Genomic DNA, 19724 nt, shown 5'->3' with positions numbered 1-19724 from the left:
TATTTTCTATGCTATACTTCACAATTTCAAATGCCGTACAACAAAAAAAAAAAAATTGGATCGCTTTGAACTCATCGCCACGCTACGGACATATTTGAAAACCGTTAAAAATGCGATCGAAGTGGCAACAGAAATCTACCCTCTATTGGATGGAATGGGGCCTCCTCCAAGTAGTCCCCCTGTTTGGATCTTCGGGTGCTAATAGATATTCGATGCTCATTTTTTTAAAACATGGGCTGACCGCTAGATGTCTCCTCCGTTGTAGATAGTTCTCAAATTGCCAAGTACGAATATTACATCGGAAGGATTCTCAAGTATTGAATTATTGTTGCTCCGCGCGCATTGAAATCAGATTTCAAACTCGCCACTCGCAGCGCTACAAGTCATCTATATTATTGCCATTTAGTAACTATGGTGAGAGAGTAGTTTTGAGAGGGCAACCTAGAGGACTCTGTCTATATCCACTTTTCACGAAGAAATGCTGGGCAATAATACGTAGCTGAGCCAATGAATCATACAAACCACACATTCAACGCATGCGAGACGATTGCCAGCTAGAAAAGACCACTTCCATTACGGTTAATGGCGAAAGTCACACTGAACGAGATATAGCCGCCTAGTGGCGCCGCAGATTAAAATGCGCGAGAAGCTGCAGTAGTTGTTACGCTTAACCGCCATGTTATTGGGCCTCCTTTTAATGGAGTCCGCTTGTGCCAGAGTATCGATGCCCTTCATCGTAAAGTGGACTCTGAATCAAGCTAACTTCATTGCCGGTGCTTTAGAATGAGCCCTTAGATTTCGCTTATTTTTGTGTAGACGTTATAGGCCGGCGAAAATTCATCACGTCCGCAAATCTGTTTTCAAGTTTCAATCTCCCGAAATTCTATGATGATAGGTGGGGGGGAGGGAAGGGTGGGAAGGCGCAGGCCTGTTAATTATAGTAATCCATCACTCATTCCTGATATCTATTCACGGAACCTTTTCCAAGAGGCGTCCACCCTCGCAGCCACCGTCTGAACACATTAATCACCACACCCATTCAAACGGTGCCCAGAGGGCTGGCCGAGGGGCAACCGAAGATACGTGGACTTCGCCTCTATCGCATGGCGGCGCTGACTTGAGTTGACCTTGCCCTAGGAAAGGCCGGACCTCGAATTAGGAAATTCCTCCCTCCTTTCCCTCAAATCGCAAAACGGAATATTCGGAGGCGTGAAAAATTGCGTTGTAGTAATATTTCTTTCCTGGTGAACTAATAAGGTAAAACTTTCGCAGATTCTCCACCAAATAAGCTTTCCTGCTGCTAAAGACCCAACCTATTGAAAAACCAGCCTAGATTTTACCTCAACATAATGAAAAACCTCTTTGTTTCTATTTATGGACTTCGATTTTGATGCAAACTTTTAGATGGACATGATGTGTTAGGTCTGCAAAGGCTTCATCCGGCTAGCACGTGAATTATGCATTTCATTTTAACATTTTTTGCTCAATATCATGTTTTGGTATTTAATGTGCATATGCTACGAAATCTGCCTGCTTCTATAGGCTGAGACGCATGGGACTTAAAAACATTAAGGTATAATAGCTTGTAATTTTCGGTGGTAAGCAGTGAAGTATTGGTTTAAATCTGCTAATCCCACTGCAGGCGCTTCATGAACTTTATGGTCGCACCCTCGCGGCTTGAGAATTTTCTTGCATTAACTCGATATAGAACTTTTCAAACTATTTGATAAACTTGATATTTCAATTATGTGTTAACTTATAAAATTTCTCAAACTCTGAAGATGCAAAATAAAGTCGGAGAAACGTAGGCGAAAGGATGAGCTGATTTTTTTATATTTTTGTCCCTTCTCCAAAAATAATATGATACATAATGATTAAAAGGTAAAAACTTCTAACCTTTATTAAAATAAGATCTATTATTGATAATTAACAGATGTCTTTATTTGATATAGTAGCGTTGCTGATATCTAGTTTCGTCCTTCTCGACTACTTCATTTATGTAAATATTAAAAATATCGAGTGTAGGTTGTCAGTTTGGGAGATTAAAAATCACTCTTTGGCATCGTTTCAGAATTTAATGAAATCCATCTTCTACATATGCCGACCGAAATCCAGCTGCACTGTTGTCTTAAAAACAGTTGAATGCTGGTTTCATGTTGTACATGCTGATTCGTAGGGGTCTCTTTTGATGGTGTATAGAGACATCATGCCAATGTTGTTAAAGGTCTGCCATTATCTTTGTTCCACCAACTATATTTTTTTGGAGGATTCATCCAAATATAAATTAGCAATTTTGATGATTCCGTACAAAAAAATCTGAAATCCTTTTAAAAATTATACTGATTTTGTTAAATAAGAAATGAGATATAATTGTTGAATCCTCGTTTTATTCTTTCTATGCAGCAATGAAGAAGGGGATTCGGGTTGGTGTGGTTGATAGAGTGTTGGCTTCCCACCCGGTGGGCCCGGGTTCAAATCCCGGTGGTAGCAGAGAATTTTTAGAGACTGCCCGATCCCTGCTTGAATGTTGTGTGGAGGACATTTCAAGCGCAACACTCCGTCCGTCGGATGGGACGTTAAGCCGTGGTCCCCTTGGCGCCTGTCGTTAAGAGTCGGCTAATTCCGACGCCGAGTTTCTCTCCACCCTTCCTCACCTATCCTTCCCTCATGGCGCAAATGAACTCAGCTGTCGGTCGCCTCCTCCAAATGCCATACTATACCTCGAGGGTTTTTGACAGGGGGTGCCAATCACCACAAACTTTTCATTCAAGGAATTCATTAAATTCCAAAACGTTGGAAAAGAATGATTTTTAATCAGCAAGCCGATTTCTGCGATGGATTCATTATGAAAGAATGATTTTTTGCCTATATCCTCCGTCTTTCTGGTGCTCAGTGTTGCCATCTTGTTTGCTATTCGACGCGATGGCAATTGTGTTTCCTGTCAACACCAGTTTCCTCTCCCAATGGCTGCTAGTTGGTCGTCGCTGAGTGTATAACCTCCGTGTCCTTAACCGCAAAATGGGATTCATGGCTGATTTCTTCCACTCCTCAACTGTTACGGTCTCTTTCTCAATTTCCTTTCATTTTCTCCGTCCCGCATTGAGTAATTACGCTTTCCCGTTTCCCTTCATCCTTTACCTCGTTATAGTTTTAACTGCTCGTTTTTTTCACGTTCGACTGTCGTTAAGAAAAAGTGGTCTTGCCTATTGTTCCTGTTAATCAGTTCACAGCGCTATTGTTACGCGACCACAGTGTTGCTTGGAGACAATAGGTGTATTACGTAACTATGGACGGCGTTTGGGACTGACTTTTCTCTGTTCAGCAAGGCAGGAAGCAAGTATTTTCATATTTGCCCCTTGTTTTTTCATTTTTGACCTAATCCATCTCAAAACCCGTATACTATTTTTTCAGGTAGCCAGTTGGAATCAAAATAATCAACTATATTCTCACAGGTCGCTGTCATCCATAGTGAAACAAATATTTTAATGTGTACTCTTGAGGCTTAGGTCATTAGCTAAAACATAATTGTGGAAGATTCGGAAATTTATTTTCAATTTTCAAGGCTTATTTGAAGAACGGATGAGAGGCAGACTTTGTAAAAAAAGTGCTCAACTAAGCATTCAATTTTTGAACAAAGTTTTTAAGGAAAATTGAATCGTGCCAAAAAAATATCGAACAAAACATTTTAACAAATTGATTTAAAACTTATAAAAGTATTAATAAAGAAAATGGATGTGAAATAACCATTATGAAATTAATGATCATTCAAACTTTGAAATTCTATCATCGGATTTAAACAACGTTCATGTGTTGACCGGCTGGGACTCGAACTTAATCTGATCTAATCGATACCTCCACTACAAAAACGCTCAGCAATGGCATAGGTACCGGATCAAATCTGCTCATCTAGATAGTCATTATATTACTAGATGAGCGGATTTGATTCGGTAGTAGTACAGGAAATGAAGCTCATAAAAGTGCAAAACCTTGCAATTTTTTCAAACTGAATCGATTTGCACAAAAATTTGGGATAAGACTAATCATGATACTTCAAAATCTATGTTATGCCAAAGGGCGTTTTATTTTTTAGGGGTTAAAACTACAAAATAATATTTTAAAGCTAAATACGGGTAAAATTTAGTTTAAATTAGTTGTATAGTTATATTTTATGTTTGAAAAATAATTTTAGCGTTTCAACCCTTAGTTATCAACCCTCATTGGGGGTTAAAGTAAAAGAAGAATTTTCAAACTGAATCGATTTGCATAAATATTTGTAGGCGATTTTTGAGCGTTTATGCAGTGGAGGTTTCGTAATGGAAGGTGGTGCATTTCTTGCGTGAATTGTCCAACCATCCCCAAGTATTTATTGCTGATGGTGTTAATATATTGAAATCGGTCGTAATGAGAAATGTCCAACTTTTCGGAAATATAATGAGGCAAGGTGGAATTATTATAAGGACTATTGACTATCCTAGAGGGGCATGTTGATGGATAAATGCCCAGAGGAAAACCAGCCCCCAGTTTATAGACCGAACAAATGTTATAGGATGTTGGATGCAAAAGCTACGAGGAAACGAAGGGAAAGAAGGCGGGGAGACGAGAATAATGCAGAGTAACGACCATTCAAGCAGGTGCCAACAAATCTTAGGATTGAATAGCTGAGGAGGAGGTGTTGACATAAAGGCCACACATGAAGGGAGTTAAAATCTGAGAGTTAAAATAACTTCAAGCCTATTGCGGGTAACAGGCAGTGGCGTAACAAGCAATATGCTTTGGGGGGGATGGAGGAGCCTTGGGAACGACCCCCCCATAGGTAACGGGGGGTCCGGGAAAATTTTTGTAAAATGACATGCCTGGAAATTAATTTTTCATCACTTTGGCACTTAAAATTCATCTTTAAGCTGGTGCAGTTATTATATTCCAAAAATAGACAAATGTTTTAAAATTTCTCTGAGGCTTTTGGGTACCTATCCGCACGGTTACGCCACTGGTAACAGATATAAGATATATTTTGGCATAGCCCTGAAGAAGCTGGGATTCGTCAAGCGTATCGTGGGAAGAGTTTCGGAAGAAAAAGTAATTAGACAGACACTATTTCGCATTCGTCCGGCCACACCTAGAATATACAGCGAGCATGTGGGATCCGGCGCAGAAAGACTTAATCCATGAACTTAATAAAATAGCAAAGAAATCTGCGCTGTAGGTAAAAAACAGAGTCCTCTAGATTGCTCTCTCAACACTACTCTCTCATTATTATATGGCAATATAGAGGGCTGTGGTCAAAAACTGCAATGGGCGTACAGAAATCGTTGCACAAAAGTTAAACGGATTAGTTTGGGAGCCGCTAGGGACTCGGAGGTTGAGCGCTAGGCTTACAATTAGGTTGATTGAGCAATCAAGAATATCTTTCCTAATAAAATATTTTTTAGAGCGAAAAAAAAAATTTCTGGTCGAATTTATTCGGAATTCCACCATAGCGCATAAGAACAATCTCTGCCTGGATGTTTTAATGAGATTCCGTGAAGTGGAATAAACATCGCCTTCAAACAGAAGTGTCTCCTTCCTCAATTATATAGATGTGATATTATCATTTGCTGTAATGTTTTGTGACAGATGATGGCTCTGTGATCCGAAACGCGTCATATGCATTAAAATAATCGTGGAATAGTACAGGTACATTTTTATTTTAATATGATATTTACATTCTTGGACTTGTGAATATCGTCATCAAACCATTGTAAAATTTAAACGGATTTCAGTTTTCACAAGTTTCCAGTCAGCCAGCGAAAAATAAAATTTCTGGTCGAATTTATTCGGAATTCCACCATAGCGCATAAGAACAATCTCTGCCTGGATGTTTTAATGAGATTCCGTGAAGTGGAATAAACATCGCCTTCAAACAGAAGTGTCTCCTTCCTCAATTATATAGATGTGATATTATCATTTGCTGTAATGTTTTGTGACAGATGATGGCTCTGTGATCCGAAACGCGTCATATGCATTAAAATAATCGTGGAATAGTACAGGTACATTTTTATTTTAATATGATATTTACATTCTTGGACTTGTGAATATCGTCATCAAACCATTGTAAAATTTAAACGGATTTCAGTTTTCACAAGTTTCCAGTCATGGGAGAGCTATTTTGTAATATTCCTTGGAGTGATTTATGCTATTGTATTACTTCTGATTCTTACGAGAGAAATTCGTACCATTATGTTTTGGTTACCGCGATGCACAGAGATACTGAATTAGGCTGTTAGGGATGAGAATATTTCTGCTGGCTGAGCTGACAGCGGTAAAATTATGATCTCTTCTGACTAACAACCCGGCCCTCAAAAGACAGAATATAAATTAAGAAATGAGCGTCTCGCTGCCTGAGGAAAAGTGACATTGGCTGGCCATTGGTTGGTCGAGGAAGGCAAGACGAGAAATTATAATGGGAAATGGAACTTGATGTATGCTTCTCCTAACTAAAGTTGTCATCGTAAAGCATTCGAATGGGAGACTGAGAGAGTTATTCCTTGAGCTTACTCCCTTACCGCTTGATTTTCAGCGAATACTTATTACTAAATGGATTTTTTCCATATTGGAAGATAGTTTTGAGCCGTCTCGCATTTTTTATTCACTTCCTAAAGTTTTTTAGCATTTATTTAGTTTCCAGAGTTGGTAATAATCTGGAGAAAAAACTTTTTTTCTATTTGTGACGGAAAAAATTGAAATAATCCGTACTACACTCGAAAAATTTTCATGATTAGTTTCAATCGCTATTCCTTTAGGCTGTATGGTTTCAGCGTTTTTCCAAGAATATTAATGTTACTCGTGTAAAAAAACAGTGAATTTATAGATTTCTTCATTTGTATTCTTTTTATTTCTCCCAGTTCGGATTTTAGATAATTTTTGATTCTTTCCTACTATTTATTTTGGCATTTATTTCGAAATTATGCACTTTAGTTTCTTGGGAAAATGACGATAGTTCTAAAGATCGCGTTAGTTCACAAATGAAGTACCATGTCACAATGGGACCGAACGTTTTACCACCAGATATTAAAACAATTAAAAATATGAACTCATCAAAATACAAATTAAAAACATTTATATTTGCAGCAATCAATTTATTCGCTAGATGAGTTCTTCAACTTACGTAAAAAAATATGTGAACAAAAATTTGCTAGCTATAACATGTACATATAAAATCACAATCAACTGTAATTTATTTTCTCATTTCGTGCATGGTTCTCCATATCTCATTTGACGATTTCTACATAACTTTTGTATCCTTTTAAGCCTTGAAAGCTAAAATATGTATCACTATCAGCTGCCTTATAGGGATGTGCGAGTACTCGAAAATCCGAGTGGAGTCGAGTAGTTGGTACTCGACTCGAATGTTTCGACTATTATTATTTCAAATTCTCTAAAATGATATCTATGTTGAGTGTACATTTAAAAAATATTTTTTCCACAGGCTCTACGTATGATATTTTTTTCCTTTTCAATCTCTCTTATGTTTTTTTTCATGGAATGAAAAAATAATTGAGATGTATTTTAATTTTTTGGTGGCATACAGCACTATGTCAGGCTAATATATTGCATGGAAGGCATGTTTAGGACTTTAAAAAAATTAATTCATTTCCCTAAGTTCAAAACTTATCCAGTTTTCTATTTTTGCAGTCGGAAAACAGAGGATGAAACGCTGTGATGGTGATGGAATACGCTGTATAATGGAAAGGTAAGAAGTCTTCCTATTTCAGAACTGAGTCAGTACTAATGCCGTCTATAATTCCTTAAGCATGCGTAGTTTAAGAAAAAGTTTTTAGCATTAAAATATAATCGTAATCATATAAAACACTTTTGAGTATTGAATATCGAATAGCAGTACTTATTTTTGCATAGTAGGGTTAAATAACCAATCGAATTATATACTTTTGAATTGATTAATCGACATAGTAACTATCGTTCAGAGTGCGCAAAGCTTTAAAAATTTTTCCGTAGAGATTGCGAAAATTTTATTTCGCCTGTTTGAAGTTATTATTACCGTCAGTAATCACGCCATTTAAACCAATCTCGCTTTGCAGAAAGCCACTTGCGCAGCTAAATCACCATAGTTACCTCACGCTCTTCATTTGTTTAGCAGCTCTCATCTCGCAAGTCTCACACCTGCTGTAATAGACGGTTTAAATATCTCATCGGAGTGGCAGCACTTTGTTTTAGAAGCCTCGGTTTATTGCTTTTTGCGAATAATCTCGATGGCTGCTGGCCAACATTTGTCTATTATCCGTGGAACATCCAGAGAAAGTCACTCCTATTGGTTAATTTTCTCGTAATTGTTGTGATTTGGCACATTTCCAGTGCTACGTCGACTTCTTTTTTTTTTTTTTTTAAGCTGCCGTCCAACGGTCGAAAATTCCGAAGACTAATGACCTAATTACCATGGTAAATGTTAAGTTCAACAGATTCAGGCTTCAATCGGTGGAAGTTAGACATATTTAAATAAATAAAAGATCGTAACACTTTTCCACAAAATCTTTTACTGCGTGCAACGCGTTTCGGCTTACTGAGCCATCAGCTGGTACAAGACTTGGTACTCGGTGGCTCATTGAGCCGAAACGCGTCGTACGTAGTAAAAAATTTTGTGGAAAAGTGTTACAATATTTTATTTATTTAAATGGTAAATGTTGGTGGAATGCATTCTCTAACTAGTTTTAAATATCAAATAATTAAAAATAATTTCTTGTCTGGTATTCGATTCTGTTGCTCTAATCCCCGCGTTCTCGAAATATATTTACAAAAGCGCATTAACACCGGTATGCGATGCAATTAATCCACCTTAGTTACACACGCAAGATTCATTGTGGTGTCCAGATGAAGTTTTTGCCACATCATTTTTTGTAGTTTACTTAACCAAGAAAAGCTTTTCTAGAACGAATCCAGTTAACTTTAATATTATGTATTGGTAGGTGTATCAAAAATGCTCGAGCAATTGGAAGAAAAAATTACATTTTATTTTGGCTTAAATTTTTTTAAAAATTCGTTGCTAAGGTAAAATGGTATCATTTTCTTTCGAAAACAGTCGAAAATTGTTAATGTGTCTAGATAGGTTTAGGGAATATTACATTCATGAGTCTCACTCGTTCATGATGTGGCATTTTATTCTTCTGGTTGCTTACTTTCGCAGAGGTTTACAAAATGCTCATTTTTGCGCTATTTCTTTATATTTTATCTCTATTCCCCATGCATTTCCAATTAATTTTTTCTCATTTACTCTTTTGCATTTATATCATAAATGAATGAAATCATTCTTTCTTACCTGGCTGTTATTTTCAGGGTTATGCGATATGGAACTTCATGATGTAGTTGATTACTAGTTTATAAGATTAGTAGATTATTAGTTTGAAGTATTTTTGTTGAGCCTGATCTCCGTTGAAAACCTGTCGCGGAATTTATTGGAATCGTGGATTAATTTGACGCAATCCCATGTTATCATATCGTCCCTACTGATGCCACGTTTAGCCACAGCAGACTGACCAGTCGGAAAGATCTAGGTGATTCGGATAAATAGGACTATTCGGACTGCAAGCAAATAATTCGCCGGTAAAGAATGACATTATATTTTTAGGTACCACCTACTTGCCTAAGCTATGAAGGATCGTGTGGTGTAACAATTTTTTGTCGAAACGACTTATTTATAGTAATAATAATTAACTCATTTATTGCTCTATGAGCAATAAATGAGTTAATTATTCTCATTAGAACTCCTTTGGAACATAGAAATTGTTAAAGTGGTGAGCAGTGCATTTAACATAGTAAACTGGAATTAACATAGTAAAACTGGAAAAGAATAATTTCTTTTTCTAACAGAAAAACGAACATTAAACATGCAAAGAAATAAATAACGCAATCTTAAAAAAGGAAATTTAGCTTAACAAATGAAACAAGAACTAGATTACTACTTCTAACACAACAATAGGTATTAATCTCATCAATGAGCAGATAAATGATTATTAAATTACATGATCAGTGTTCATGGGTAGCAAGAAAGTAGGTGGGTGACAATCCTTTTCTTAAATATTTCTTGTGATGCACTGTCTTTTACCTGTTTCGGCAAATCTTATTTATTATACTTTTATTATATTATACTTTTAACGTGAGGAAATCACACATCGACAGACATCGACTAAGAAACTAAGAGCCTGTAGAAAATTTCGAATTTTTAATACGAAATTCCGTGAAAGTACACCGAAGGAAGCCCAATTTTCTTAAACCAACTTAATCCGATTACTGCAGTCACAATTTTTGATATTCATAGGCATAATAATATCTACAGTCAGGGCAGTCAATATTTTGGACCTTTCGCGAAGAACACCTCACTTCGTTTTTCTTGGTAAACTTCTCAGTACAGTGAGCAATTTTATGAAGGAAAAAAAAGCACGAGTGAGGTGAATGCTCTCAAAAATGAGGCGGGAAAAATAATCCTCTCAGCCACCGAAAACACATTCGCCAACTTCCAACTCGAGTCCTTGTGACCGCATAATGCCAAACCTCAAATGCAAATCGTCTCGAGTCGAAGGACATCCCCAAATGAATCCGCAAATCCCCTTGTGGCCGGAGAATGCGGCTTGCGTGTGGTGGTGGCGTAGTGGCGATCCTCATCCTCCGAAAGTTATCAGATTTTTACTATCTTTATTTTTTGGAGAAGCCGCTCAATTTCTTCGTCGCCTTTCATTGGTGGTGTCTTCGTCATTCTCCCTCTGGCGTTCAAATATAAAACTCTCTTCTTTGCGTGTGGATATAAACATGCGTTTGGTAATGAGGTAAAATTAAATTTATTGATTTAAATGCCGGAAACTGCATTGAACTATCCCCTTGTATATAGTATATGAACAAATACTTATACTCAAACTTAGCGAAAATGAAAAGGAGACTTCGTTGATTTCCACAGATTTATTTCGTCCGTGCGACATGTTTCGAACCATAGAAGTCATTATGAAATCATTATCAAGACTTGATAATGACCTCTATGGTTCGAAACATGTCGTACGGACGAAATAAATCTATGGAAATCAACGAAGTCTCCTTATCATTTTCGTGTATTAATTTCCTCATAGTTTAGCCTAATACAATTGAACTCAAACTTAGCCTTTAGACTTGGAGGCTACGTACTAGGCTAAGAGAGGTGTAGCTAATAATAAATCAGTTTCTTGGAGTGCCGATCTTATTGTAAAAAAAAGAAAATGCTTTTTTCACCAATATTTTGGTTGATTTTTCAACCTTTCTTCAGGACTTGAAATTAAAATGGATATAATTTTGTGATACCAAGCAGAATATAGGTTCACAATAATAATCTACAATAATTTAAAGTATAATAAACAAGAAACAAATTCATTAGGAAATTAACGAGAGAGAAACTAGAATTTTGTGCCTCATACCTCCAATGTTTATTTACTAAGCCGATTGTACTGTATGGTTACATATCAATTTTGATAAGTTAGGTAATGATAAATATTGCTTAAATTTTCCATGTCTGATTATTTGTAGCAACCATTATTTGTCTTATAATTGTATACCGTTTCCGAAAAAATCTTTTTGAATAATTATTTTTTGTATCTTAAATTTTGGTATTTCAAAGTCTAAAGTAAGGGTGGCCAATGGTTTCATGGGTTGAATGAAAGGGAATAGATCTTATTGTGAATTGAAAATAGAAATTGACTGAATATCGGTCAAAGGCGCTGTGTACGTGTTCACATAAACCTCACTAAACCCGCAAAGGAAGGACGAAAAATCGCCCTCATAATGAAGAGGCTTCAGGAAGGAGCGATGCGAGCGACATTCTCTCGTCGCGGCATCAAAGAGAAGCAGACGGTCGGGGAGAAGAAGGTGAAGGCCGGTGGTCGGAATCTGGGAGGCGATGATGGGGGAGAGGGTGTGTGATTCGTGCGATGGAATTAAGTGACCCCGCAAGCCACCAAATCCTCGTTCCACTCACTGGGGAAATTCAGGAAAACGAGAGCCTTTGAGGTGGTTTGATTCGGGAGCTCTGAGTCCATTCATTTTGATCTCATTCTAAAGTAATGGTTAACCTCTTGATAGGATTGCTGGATGAGACCTTCGTACTATTCAGACACATTCGCTTCCAAGATTCATGCATTAAAAATTTGACTGTGAAGTGAATATTCCAATTATGAGTTCAAATGAGACGTAGAATTTAACATGATTTTTCTGGCAGCGACGGTAGCGTCGAATAGTCGCAATAACAAAATCTTCCTCAATCAACCTGTTTCTATTAGGTTTAAAATGTAATAAAATGAAAGTTGCATCCCATTTTCATCATGTGCTCACGTCTTCCTATTTTTCTTTTGAGGATAATTTTTATGAGCAAATGGATGGTGTCGCAATGGGTTCACCAATATCACCGGCTATTGCTAATTTCTTCATCGAAGATTTTGAGAGAAAAGCCCTCGATACCGCTCCCTGCCGTCCAAAATGTTTTTTCAGATATGTGGACGATTCCTTTTTAGTTTGGCCACATGGTACAGCTGCACTGCAGGAATTTTTGACACATATGAACAACCAACACCCGAGCATCACATTTACCATGGAGGTAGAAGAGAATGGGCGACTTCCTTTCCTGGACATCCTAATACATAGGAAAGAAGATGGGAGCCTAGGTCATTCCGTTTATAGGAAGCCAACGCATACTGACCTGTATCTCAACGGACAGAGCCACCACCATCCATCGCAGAAGGCCGCTGAATTATCTACCTTGGTCCATAGAGCAAAGTTAATATCAGATAATACAAGCATCTCAGCCGAGTTAGACCACCTTAAGACAACATTTTTACGGAATGGCTATGGAAAACAAGAGATTTTTAAGGCCCTAAGCAGATTCAACATAAAACAAAAGAGTTGCCCGGATGAGCCGCCTGAAAAACCGCTATCAACAGCCTTAATCCCATATGTGTCAACCATATCTGGTAAGATCCACCGCATTCTACGACGGTATAATATCAAAACTGTCCATCTGCCACCACCTAAATTAAGGCACCGCTTGGTGAGGGTGAAAGATCCGATTGGGTTGAAGACACCAGGGGTTTATGGAATACCTTGTGAATGTGGTAAAATGTATGTGGGGGAGACAGGCCGAACGATTGAGACGAGGCTGAAAGAGCACCGGAGATTTTTCAGATTAGCGCAACCAGAAAAGTCGGCCGTGGCGGAACACAGCATTAATGAAGACCATGCTATTAAATGGGACGACACCAAAATCCTTTGCCATGCTGAACGTTACTGGGACCGCGTAGTTAAGGAAGCAATAGAGATCCGCCTCAATCCCGAAAATTTCAATCGGGACACCGGCTATCATCTAAGCACTACATGGAGACCTGTAATTAGCTGTATTAAAAACATAAGGGTTAAACGTGAAGAATTTCAAAAGACCTACAGCCAATCGGACGACACCTGAGCCGTATTGTTGTCCTCGGTAAACGGTCGATCCAGTTCAGTGTGAAATTGAACTTCGATAGAGTAACACAGCCTTGAGGATGGAAGACAAGTCGTCTTCCGAAACGTCGGCTTACATAAAAGCTTTAACCTGGATGCAAACCCGAGAAATATTTGTCATAAGGTAAAGCCTTTGCGTACCCTCAAACAAAATCCTGGAAGTGCGAGGTGATACAGGGAAGGGAACTGGCCACCCTAACCTGAATATACGAAATTCACACGCCTGTTGCTTAGTTCGGGGTGAGCTCTACCTTCACCTGTCCTAACCAACCTACGGGTGGCATTACCTACTGAGTGATTGCTATCATAATCGAAAATACAAATTAACTGGCGAACTTGCGTATTATTTTCAACCAGAAAGGGAGGAGTAGCTTAAAATCGGTGTTCCGCGTATCGGGAACTCGTGACGTCATCAACTTACCCGCGAAAGGGTTAATGCTACCATAATAATTTAAGGAAATATAATATCATGAGCATTATACGTTGAAAAATGTATGTGATTCGCGAGGAACGTTTTCTGCGTAAAATGCACCGAAACAGGATAACAAAATACCTACGTAGAAAATTAGATTTCCCCTCCATTTAATGCCTTCTCCTTTTTCTTCTCCCTCCAATTTACCCTCAGCTGGATGCCCTTTCACTCTTGTTATGTGCCGGCGCAGAAGAACCTTGAGGGATTGCTCCTGTTTCTTTTTTTTTGTGTGAATGGGAGAGTTCCTGCTTTGAGTCCATCCCGCACCGACCGAATTATTCGCTCGAGAATGTGTTTTTTTTATCCTTTTGCGTTTTATCGCTCAGGATGGATCGTGAAAAATCTCTCTCCCGTCCTTTCAAACCATTAACTCCTCCGCTTTATTGTCTCGTACCATTTTTCTCCGACTGACCGACTTCGCAACAATCCAGTTTCCTCGGAATCCAGTCTCAGTCGAGATTCTTCATTGGCCTCTTCAACTGTTTCCTCCTGAATCTTTTGCATATTTATGCTCTTTTGAGGGCACACACTTCTAGATATACAGGGTGTTTGAGGAGGAATCTGTAATAATTCAGGAGGTGGTGGGAGAGCCTATTTTAAGTAATTTTGTCCATAACAATGGGGTCGAAACTCCTTAGTTACTGAGCTATGGCGACGCAAACTTTTTTTGGATGAACTTTGCAGTTACCATGGTACAGGGGTGCCGACTTACAAAAAATATTGGGGGGGCCCAAACCGGGGACCTTGCCCCGGTAAATTTTATGAGTAGTGAATTTTAAGTTTTTAAGCATTTTAGAAGAGTCATATGATCAACATTAGAACCCTGATCACTCGAATCTCGATATCTGGACACTCCGGGGAAAATCGACAAGCCTTACACATTTTTTCCTCACATCTGTAACGAATTTTTGGGGGGCTCGGGCCCCCTCAGGCCCCATGGAGTCGGCGCCACTGCCATGGTAACGGTTTTTCTTGGGTATCCAGCCTTGTCAGCATTTTTTTCGTACTCTGGATTTTGAAAGATATGAAATAATAAGGTTGGACGAAAATGTGTGCTTATAATTTGCTGAAACAAATAATCTTTGGATCAATTAATCCGTAATACTTCAGGAGATGGTAGGGGAGACAATTTTTATCCGTAAACATGAGGTTGTAACGCCTTAGTCACGGAGCTATGGAAACGCAAACATTTCATTAACAATTTATTATAGTTGTTAAAAATTTAACAGTTAATCTTTGAGCTTAATTTAAAGTTAGCTTTGAGCGAGTATCAACAATACGATTGCGCAATCTCAGTTGTTTTGAGATTATAAACGAGTATAATTGTTATATTTTTTCATTCCGTGGATATTCGAAGGGTGATATTATTTTTTGCTTTTTAGCCTTGTACAATATGATTAGCGTTTTGGGTAGAGCGCTTGATTACTGATTGAAGGGGCCCAGTTTAACTCTCTGGCGAAGCTTTCGGACGCCCTCAAAATAAAATTCTCAAATGGGGACTGACCCAGGGACTCAGTGCCTTGAATGCGTGGAATTCATTTGCCAATGGCTAAGAATGGGATGAGCTCTGTCCTCACCTATCTACTGTCTGTAAAAAAAAGCAAGATACTCGAGTTTGAGGAGCTCTAGCGTCTAAATGAAGCAATCGATTTCAATGCAATAAAAAGCATACGAAAGATAATTTAGTTCTTCGTTATATCGTGTACTTTAAAAATTCTGCGGCTCAATAGTATTTCCTGTACTTAATTTTTTCTCGAAAAAGTACCCGTTTTTTGCGCGTAAAATCAAGGCGCCCAACTTTGAGCGCTTGGCATTCCCGTAGTTTTCGTTCCTATGACTTGCAATTTTGATATAAAGAAGCCACATCTATTACTAGCAGTTTTCCGAAAACAAATTGTTTATACCACAAAAATTAACGGAGTTGTTGTAAACAACGCAAACCTCTGCTAACTTCGAAACCAGTGAGTCAATCGAAAATTGATTGGTACTGTTGTCTTCCGTAGAATGTTAGTAATGCAAGCACATATGAAATGTATCTTAAATATCAATAATAACGTCAATATTGCCACCGACTCAGCAGAGGGCGCGCTTCCTTTAAATGACCGACTCGCACGATGAAAGTATCGTTGTAGCACCGTTCAGGTAAACTTAAGGTCAGGTTGGGCTGAGCTTTCATCAAAATGCTTTTCTACGACGTAAATTCTAAGCCATAAAGCGTAAATTTTATCGGATGGTAAAAACTTTTTGTACCTAAATCCCATGTCTAACAGAATGGATCTTAACTTTGGGAGGGAGAAACGTGGGCAATCGGGAACATTCTCTAGCAGGTGATCCATCATTCTGCGTAACGTAGGAAACATATTCCTCAAATAGAAACCGTGCACTGTCCTCCTTATTACTCCAATCATGAAGTCGTCGATGAAGATCTTCGGCCTTCCCAAAAGACGAACCCTCTTCTGTGCCGTAGGAAGGTCACCACTTGTGTTCTCCTTTTCACAATCCTTCTGTTTAGCCGTGACTCTTCTCACTGATATCAAGCTGATGCCAAGACAAACAGACACAGTTTGATACACAGGATATCTTTTGTCCATACTTTTTTCTGCTTCGCAGCGGAAAAAGCAAATTGCACTCAATACCATTTGGACTTCCGTCTCCGAAAAACCCGTTCTTGGACGATTGATTCACCTAGGGAATCTGCACTAACAATAGTCGAATCATCCCTAAAGGTAAACGTTTTAAAGCAACCAGCGAATGATTCATTAACTGCTAGGGTACTGTGAGTCTCGATGCGCTATGTGGCAACTGCGCACGACTTCGAGAGACTTTCTCTTTTCTGTTGCTTTGTTTAGGCCATTCCCGTCAGGCAGGGAGAAGGCGACAACAAGAGCTAAAAACAAAAATAAATATAAAAAGATATTGAATATACTGCTGGCCATTAACGTGTATGATCTACGTATATACATTACTAACATTCTACGGAAGACAACAGTACCAATCAATTTTCAATTGACTCACTGGTTTCGAAGTTAGCAGAGGTTTGCGTTGTTTACAACAACTCCGTTAATTTTTGTGGTATAAACAATTTGTTTTCGGAAAACTGCTAGTAATAGATGTGGCTTCTTTATATCAAAATTGCAAGTCATAGGAACGAAAACTACGGGAATGCCAAGCGCTCAAAGTTGGGCGCCTTGATTTTACGCGCAAAAAACGGGTACTTTTTCGAGAAAAAATTAAGTACAGGTAATACTATTGAGCCGCAGAATTTTTAAAGTACATGATATAACGAAGAACTAAATTATCTTTCGTATGCTTTTTATTGCATTGAAATTGATTGCTTCATTTAGACGCTAGAGCTCCTCAAACTCGAGTATCTTGCTTTTTTTACAGACAGTAAACCTATATTTTTGTACTGAATAACTAAGTAAGTGATATTTTAAGGTTGACATTATTTTATCAAGAGTATTGGTCCTTAAGAAAAATGAATAAAAAGCGAATCGGCCGGCGTCTCCGAAATGGTATTTTGATGATGACTGAAAATGGGACAAAAACATCATTTATCATATTCAGCAAATGTTAAATGGGAATTATAAGTACAGGAAATATTTTACAATGTAATTTTAGTCAGGAATTGAAGATATGTACAGTTGATTCTACGTACTTTTTTTTAACTCCATTTTATGTTTTTCGAGTTGTTTACAAATTTGTGCTTGGAGTTAATTTTTAAGTGTTATTAGTTTTCGAGAATTGAATTATTGAATTATTATGTATTTTATTGAAAATCACTGGTTTCTGTCCTTTTTTTACGTGAATTTTTTATCTCTAGCAACATGGCACATTTCTTTAAATAACCTTTTTGACAATTTTTACTTTGAATCTTAAATTTTTACTTGGTCGAAATTAAAAGTGTGGTCATTCTCAATTGCATTATTTGCACATCCGCATTCGATAATTATATTTTGTTTTTTTTTACAGCTGCTCTATGTTGCGAAAGTCTTATCTTTTTTTTAATATTGTGTCGTTTGGTTTATATAGCCCATACCACAATCGTTAAATTAAATTGAATAAATTACACTACTTTTTTACTGGTTTACGAAGAGGTCCGGAAATAAACCAAGTCAAAATTATAATGTCAATGAATCATGTTTCCTTGGCGTTATTTATTCTCTTCACAACTTTTGTTTTTTTCGTGTACCACAGGGCTTTCTTGATTTTTTTGGAGGAAGATGTTAGAACATGCGAAGGAGGAGGAGAAGAGGGAAGCGGGTGAATATCAGCGCGTTCTATCTTATTCTTTGGAGGGAAAATATTAAAGTTTTTTTTCGTTATATTTCCCCCTGTTTTTATGTATCGCACCTGCCGGCTTCCGTGGTGACTCTCCCCGCCAGGCAGCATTTCTCGCAAAGCCGGGGTCGGATTTCTCCATCGCTTCCCTCAGCTCATTCGGCCTAATTTCCATAATTCTTCCTCGGGTGGATGTTTTTTTTTTATTTAGTGTTTTGGACAGCAAGGATTCCCTCTTGAAGGCCATCACGAAAGTCGGTAGGGAAATATTTTTTTTCTTTGTTGACGGAATAAATTTCACGAATTCCAGATCCTCTTCAGTCCGACACATATATATATTTTTCCTCTAGCCTCATATATGACTGTACTTATAGTAAGACGAAGCATTGAGAGCGAACCATCTTGAGCCCAGCTTAGTATTGCTGTGCAAAAAGACGTTCGAAATGAGAGTAAAGAACTTACCGATCACCCGTCAAAGAATGAATCAAACTACCTTCAGTGGCGGATCTAAAATAGGAGGGCGGGGAGGTGGCAGAGATTGGGGGTTAACCTCCCAGCAGTGGTGGGGGTAATTTTTGAGAATTTCGAGGCTTGTAACAACACCTTAAGGTTGTTACATTACTAATTCAATAAAGTATTAAGTTTTTTCAATAAAACATTAATGTATATTTTTAGTAATTTTACCTCCCAGTAAGTTTCTACAATGCATTACGCTTTTATTCCTTATTTAAAAAAGGCCACATCTTGAGACATGATGGCCTGATGGAGACAATCGTCGAGGGACAAATGGATGGTAAGAACGGAAAAGGAAGACCTCGAATAAAATACATGGAACAAGTAAAGAAGGATAGATATGGAAGACAAGAAACACGTAGGTATGAAAAGATTTGCGGATTGGAGAGTTGAGCTGAGAGCTGCGTCAAACCAATCCTAGGAATCTTGACCATGATGATGATAGAGATCGCATTGTTGACCAAAGATAGCGATGGAGATGGATTTATTAGTTCGTTTTTCCATCGTGAATGCATGTAATTTCCTCAAAGTAAGGCCTCAAATTTTAAATTCTATTCTAAAGGTATTTTACCGGTTTAATAGCGCAGTCAATGGATTGAATACTTCAGTAAATTTTCACGACGAGCGTGCTGCGCCCGCTCCCAGCGGTCCTCCCCCGCTCTTTTCAATGCAGGTCCACAGAGGGATAGGCGCGTTTCTAATTTTAAACTGTGGAAAAAAAGGCAGGGTCTTATGTACAAATTTAATTGGAATGTTCATGTACAAATTGAGCTCAGAGGACCTCTTTAAACACAACATTGGAAGTAATTACACTATCCTCTGTTAAACGCTCATGATGACTCATACTTATGCATCAACAGGATACTTGAATGTGGAATCAGCCGCATTTTGATAAAAGTTATTTAAAGAATGCGAGATATTGTTGCAAATGAACAAATGTATTAGTTTGTGCGCCGTTAAC

The sequence above is a fragment of the Ischnura elegans genome, chromosome 6, assembly GCF_921293095.1.
Source record: "Ischnura elegans chromosome 6, ioIscEleg1.1, whole genome shotgun sequence".
Lineage (NCBI taxonomy): Eukaryota > Metazoa > Arthropoda > Insecta > Odonata > Coenagrionidae > Ischnura > Ischnura elegans.
The sequence above is the reverse complement of the archived record's forward strand: the minus strand, read 5'-3'. Positions refer to the sequence as shown.